This window comes from Diadema antillarum, unplaced genomic scaffold (assembly GCF_040938485.1).
Source record: "Diadema antillarum isolate AM-2024a unplaced genomic scaffold, OU_Dant_1.0 scf00000117, whole genome shotgun sequence".
NCBI classification, from domain to species: Eukaryota; Metazoa; Echinodermata; class Echinoidea; order Diadematoida; family Diadematidae; genus Diadema; species Diadema antillarum.
In genome coordinates, this window is record NW_027271006.1 from 2,016,944 (window position 1) to 2,023,995 (window position 7,052).

Genomic DNA, 7,052 nt, shown 5'->3' on the forward strand with positions numbered 1-7,052 from the left:
AACACACATTATCTTGGTTATGCAAAAAAAAAATGCACATATTTGTAAACGAAAGATGCACAGTTATGGCAAGAGCGAGGAACACAACTTGAACTTAGTATTCTTGCAAATTCTTATCTAAGCTATTCCAGAATCTGTATCCCTTTAATATAGATAAACGTATTTTGAGTATATAGAGTTCTCATTAAGGGAAGATAGAATTAGGCAGATCGTCGCGTCGGATAATTATTGTGTACGTGACTATTTGGATCAAATAAATGGTAAAATATTCTAAGGTAACTAATAACAATTACAATCTAACACGCACAGTACCAAGCTGAAATAAATACAAATCTTTTATCTTCAAAACTTTTTTTAAAATCATATGTGCTCGGGTTATGGGGATTAGAAGCAACTCTGAGCAAAATCTATCACAAACTGTATTACCATTTATAACAAAAGGAGTTTGTATTTAAATATCTAATACGTATCGCCCCAAGCAAGAATTCTAAAATTCAAATACGGTAACATCAAATTTGAATAAATTTTTATAGTTATCAACGCAGATGAAGGAAGATGATATTTTAACCTATTCATTATACCTCATACGCGAAATGATTTTGCATATATTATTGATATTACACTTAGATGAAAGCTTATTATGAACACATACACTCAAAAAATTAAAGAAAGAAACCTCTTCTGTATATACGGGACTATTGTCAATTGCCTGGGAGACTGTCTGAAGAATTGCTAAAAGACATATATATCATCTTTTCAATGATCAATGATGTAATCAATTGTGAATCCATTGTACAACAATTTTCATTCATCATTTAATGTTCTTATCAAAATATATACATAAATATATATATTACTGTTTTACTCTTGACCATCAATGTGTAAATGCCCATACGTGGATAAATCAATATGATTGGAAAATGTATACACACATGATACGCATTTGCAGGGATATAACTCAATGTCATGAATCCAGAATTAGGACAAGTCAATAACGGGCAGGAAATTTGGAGGCAAGTTAAATGGTAAGACTTATGAGTGTGCCCTTGCGTTTGCAGCTTAGCTGGCGAATTAGAACTAGGTGATTCGTGAAGAATAACATGCGTTTAATACATTCTATTGTTTCTCGTTAACGAGTTTAACAACGTCTATTTCGGGGCATCAGTCGTTTAAAGCTAGTTGTAAAGCTAATTGGGGCTAAACCATTATCAAAGGTCCTGTTTACCTTTGGGAGCAGTGATTTAAAAAATATTCAAGATATCACATTTGATGCATATGTGTAGGTCAGCTGTATCACAAAACATCCTACCATAATATATGACATTTTTGGAATAAAGCCTAAAATAGAATAAGGAGATATCACAAATTTTCTCATTAAACCATAACTGTAGACGGTTTAGTCTGGAAACATTTTTATTGTAACTATTGTTCACATTTTGTATATTTAACAGTACTTATCCTCAATTATACTGGTTCAAATTTTTACATTGGCTGTTTCTACCCTTAACTCACATTTTAGAACTATTTTCCAGCACTAATGCTGTGTTTTTGTTTCATCTGCAAATGGTAAATTATGCATTTAAGCTACCTTGTTTTATGTGAGAAATTTGTCACGAGTTGAGATCAGACTGGGTTGATTAAAGTATACTGCTGACAAATATAACTTCTGTACATAATGTTTTAGAATCTCGGACTGAACATCCAGTTTGTGTAAGATGACTAGGCAGTACACCCTGGGTGGATTGAAGAAAAGAAGTAAGAAAAGAGGGAAGAGGAAAATGCTTGCGTGGCAGAGATGATGGGAGACAAAATGAATGAGAGAAAAGATGATAATAAAACATGACCTACCACGCGATATCATTTTCTATTAAATCTAAACTCCTTTTTTGTGGAGGGGAGGTTCGGATGATAATGGAGGGCACGGACTTAGCATCGCTAAAATGGGTGACACTAATCAGTGGTGTATCAATCACTTCTTCTATGACACACATACGGTTTTACAAGATATCTAGGCAATCACGGTCGGCGAGAATACTGCATGAGAGTATGTATTCTGATAATTTCCGCTGGAATGTTCAGAGCGAGAAGTGTACCCATCATGTTCCGGCTCTACCGCAGATATGGAGGTCTATAATCTGCGTTTACACCATGTTCCCGGCGGCCACGGCAGCCCCATTTGCCTGAAACGCAGTGCGCCATGGGTAGATGAGACATAGCCTATACTTCTGTTTCCCCCCCCCCCCCCTTCGCATTCTAGTCTTGTTCTTTCAAGTCCTCGCCCCGGTGAACATAATCCATAGCTATCAGACGCTTTATATTCTCACGGCGTCTGGTCAGGCTAGACTATCAATACTTTCAGTCGCGTCCCCTACGGTCAGCCTCCCAGTTGTGTTACGGTCTATTACGTGCCGCCGTGTTTGGTTGCGTTCACCTCGTTTTATCATTGCATTCGAAATTCCTCATTAGCACCGGGACTGTCGTGGCAATTTTTTTGACAGTATAAAAATCTGACACGGCATCCACGGCAATCATGGCCTGCCACGTTAGACAATCCCGTCTCACCGCGTCGTGTCACGTCCATTCCATTTTTTTCCACGGTGGCCTGAAACAGGGCTGCCGTGGTTGTAAACGCTGCTTTCACCGAGACGTGGCTATGTGGACACTTTTGTGGAAGACACCATTCCACGTCCGTATTGACTTCAGCCAACTTTGACGTGAAGCCGTGTGATCAGCAGGAATGAAGCATACAAAATGTGCTGAACTTGTAATGAAGGTTTCTGCGGGAAATCATACATGAGATCCACTACTGCTTATGACTTCTTACATAACTGTGCATGCATTGGACCTTTGAGGACACGATTTCAGAGTTAGACTGAAAATATTTTGATAAATGCGAAAGAGAAATCCGTTAGAGAACGAAAATCAATTTCATAACACTATAGTAACAGTGGTAATAATCAATGACGACCAGTGACAATAATCAATGAGAATAAGTAAGTCTAATAAATTGCCCTCATAGTGCAGGTTGTTATATTACTTCTCTGTTTTTGTGCACATGTAAAGGGTCATTAATGGCTCTGCTGATGATGATAATACACAAAACGCAAAATATTCCGCATGAAAATAAGTAAAAAGTCACCCACGCTACACACAGTTGAATGTAAGAGTTCAGATCTCCTGATTATTTTATTAGTTCATTAGTTATAATGATATATTAGTTATATTATTTCATTAGCTTCTTCCTAATCACTGGATGTCGGTTCAAAGGTGCTTCATCCCCCCCCCCCCCACCTTTATGTAAGTCTCAATGATTCACTTTCAGAACCTGTAATCCTTCACATCACTTATCAGTTTCTCATCGTATACGTCTAAAACAGTCTTTGTTTTATATAAAAAAAGATAATCCAAATGACGAAATGGGCAATGAACAGATTCTATATCTCTTCATTCTTGAGACGCTTTCAGTTTCACACCATGTCTTTGAACATGATGTTCTGATTTGGAGTACCATGGAACAATTTCAAGCTAAAATGGACGACAAATTTTGGGAGTGGAGGGTGCTACGTTGAAAGTTCATGGAGTCGAGTTAAGACATAAACTACAAGTATCGTTGTGTGTATGAGGTCACAAAGGTCAAGCACCATTTTCTGCATGATAAATCATGTGAATCATGCCATGTGTGGACTGAGATAGGCGATAGAAGCCCATTGGAGAAGGTCAAAGTCAAGGTCAAAATATGTCTTTCGTAGATTGGAAGTTGTTGTGTATTTTCTTTTCAGCGAACAGTGACATCCGTGACACTAATGTTATTACGATTCAGGCTACGATGAAGCAAAATTACCGTCGCCTCTGATCTCTGAGCTCCCAACGATTGACCTATGTATAGTACATAACTTTAGAAGTGGAACCTGTTTTGTAAACTTGCATACCCTCTGAAACAGCCGCCCTTCAAATAGAATGTCATATGACTGTTAGATAACTACATATCTTTAGAAATGTAAAACAAAGTATTCTTTGCAGTCTTTTGAATAAAACAAAGATTTGTGTATAGGTCAACGGGAAGCTTATAAGACCCTGAAATCAAACTCTCAATTGCATAAGTGACTGTGACCGACACGGCTACTTCGAGAAGTACGTGAAATTTGGAATTCTGCAACTTTCTTTTGATTTCTTTTTTTTTCAACTTCTCACAAAACTTTGATTGTTCTGCATGTTCAATGTTTTTAAACATATCAGTTCTGTATGATGATATATAATTAAATAACCCTAGTATAATACTAAATTATTTATTGATATGTAATTATTTAAACATTGAATATATAGGTTGTCACTTTAATAGCAAACAGCTTCACGGGGTTCTATGGACATAATCATTGACAATCTCAAAGTCAATACTGACGGCATCTGTCGGTTTCTCTCATGTAATGGTGTACCCTAGACGGATCTGCTTCAGGGACCTGTTGTAATGAGTGCAAAACTTACTAAACTTTTGAACTCAAATTCTAACTATACATTGTTTACAATATGTTTGGATGCTGCTCGTGTGACAAGGAAAATTTTCATGTCATGGTTTTAAAAAATGAATTGGCCAAATAAAGAAATGAGGTAACATTTACATCAAATTTGACAAGGCGCATTCAAGATTTATTAAGTATTGTAGTTTGAGTTGTGTATGTTTAGTAAAAGAAGTGAAGTTTCAGTAGTAGTAGTTGTAATAGTAGTAGTAGTAGCAGTAGAAGGAATATTTGGAGCATTTGAAAACGAAGTAGTAGTAAATCTGTTGCTATCAAACTACCATGCCATCCATTGAGAAAATGTGATTTGTAATAATTCGACGTGTGTTTGTTTTAATCACATAAGCAATTTAAAGGTGTGAGTAAATCTACTGAACCCCATTCAGTTTGTTGTAGTAATATCAGAAGTTTTCCGTTTTCAAAGAGTGTAGAATATCATAAGAAATTAAAATTGGGATAGTTTGGGATGTAAAACGTCTGTAGTGAGGTACTTTCGAAATGGATTTCAGTCCCTTTTTACGAAATTGAATTAGTAATGGATTTCAGTCCCTTTTTACGAAATTGAATTAGTCACTAAACAGAGAGGCATCACTATCTTGATATTTTGGAGTAATTGCCCACTTTCGTGGCAGTAATTGCTTTGAGGGCAAATATTGTGAAGATATGGCTGCAATTTGTCAAGGCTGAAAGGCAGCATGTAGATAGAGCAGGTGGTATTAGTCCCATGTTATCAAAATTGCGCTGCCATCTTATACCAGTACCGCGAACGGCAATCGAAGACTATATTATAGAGGGATTACGTTCGAGAATTGGGAACATTCACCCTGTTCAGCTGTTGGAGAAGAGAGGTTTACACCGTGTCGCGGAGAGTGAGTATGTATTCACAATAAACACATCGGTAATTGATAGCCATCGGAAAGGCAGCCACAACCTCGATTCAACACATGACGGTTGTTTGGGTTTTTCCAGAACTTTAGGTGAAGATATCATCTGCAGATATATATTATCAGCATTTCAGTTACCCCATTGCTTTCAAAACTGTTTATGCCATGCATTAAATAAAACAAAATGGAGTTTATCATTATCATTGAATTGATATAGATGGGTAATATAGGTTAAGAAAATAGACTAAATTCTCTCACAACAATTTTTATTTGTAGGCAGTACCAAAGGCCATATAACATTTTCCTGGATGTGAGATGTGAGGTCATGAAGTGCTACGACCATCAATAACCCCCTTGACGATGAATTCTTTGCCATCAATAAGATGGTCACTTTCTAAAGTATTAAAGTGGGGTTCCCACTATCACGATTGGCGCCACGATTGAAATCGTGGTCTTAATCGTGCAGCAAGCGTGATGGTTTTATCAGATTGTATCAGATCTTAAGGTCAATCGTGGCAATCGCGTTAATCGTAGGAAAATTTTGGACGGTTAAAAAATTTTCTACGATTATCACGATTAGTTTTTGATCGTGATCATCGCATCAGGTCGTCTAGGATCGTATCCAAACGCAGCAAATCTCTTCTAATCGTGCTTCTTAATCGTGTTGATCTGGATCGACTTTTTCACTTTACTTCCGCTTATCATTATTATCATTTTTTGCCCATTTGCCCTTATTTTACTCATAAATTGATTTATTTTGTATTCTGATAGGTGGTAGCCTGCATCTTTAGATTATTATTTCCAAATGGTAAATTGTATGACGGTGTGGGGTTTAATTGTCGTAATTTTTAAGGTACATTATCAAAATCATTTTTTAATGATTTCCGCTTTAATATCATTATAATTATTTTTTGCCCATTTGCCCTTATTTTACTCATAAATTGATTTATTTTGTATTCTGATAGGTGGTAGACTGCATCTTTAGATTATTATTTCCAAATGGTAAATTGTATGACGGTGTGGGGTTTAATTGTCGTAATTTTTAAGGTACATTATCAAAATCATTTTTTTAATGATTTCATAAAATGAAAGTTGTATTACAGATTTTTAGATGTTTTCATACATTATGATAATGATGTTTTCATTACTGAGTTGCTATTACCATTATACAGATACACAAAACAGGATATGGGATAACTTTTGTAACGAAAACAAAAAATGAGCAAAAATAAAATGGCAATTGTATGTCTGCACGTATTGACTAACGTCAGTACAAAGATGAGAATAATTTAATGAATCATGCTTGAATGGGTACATATCAAAGGCAAATGGTTAATTTTTAAAAGTATATTACAGAGTATTTTTTTTTTTTGGGGGGGGCGGGGTGCAGTATCCTGCTGTTTGTGTATTGTGCATAGTAATTAAAAGTTGTTGTTTCATCAGCCATCGTTTGACCCCTTTACATCTATTTTGACACTTTTCAATGTCTTTTTTTGTATGTTTGGTAGAGCATAATTTTAGAGGAAAATGATTATTGTCAACTCTCATTATTACTGCAAATGTAAAAGTGACAATTGTCGTGGATGTAAGATCACTCGTATGGTTATGACAATGAAGATCACTCTTATTATTTTTCACAGTTATTTATTCAATA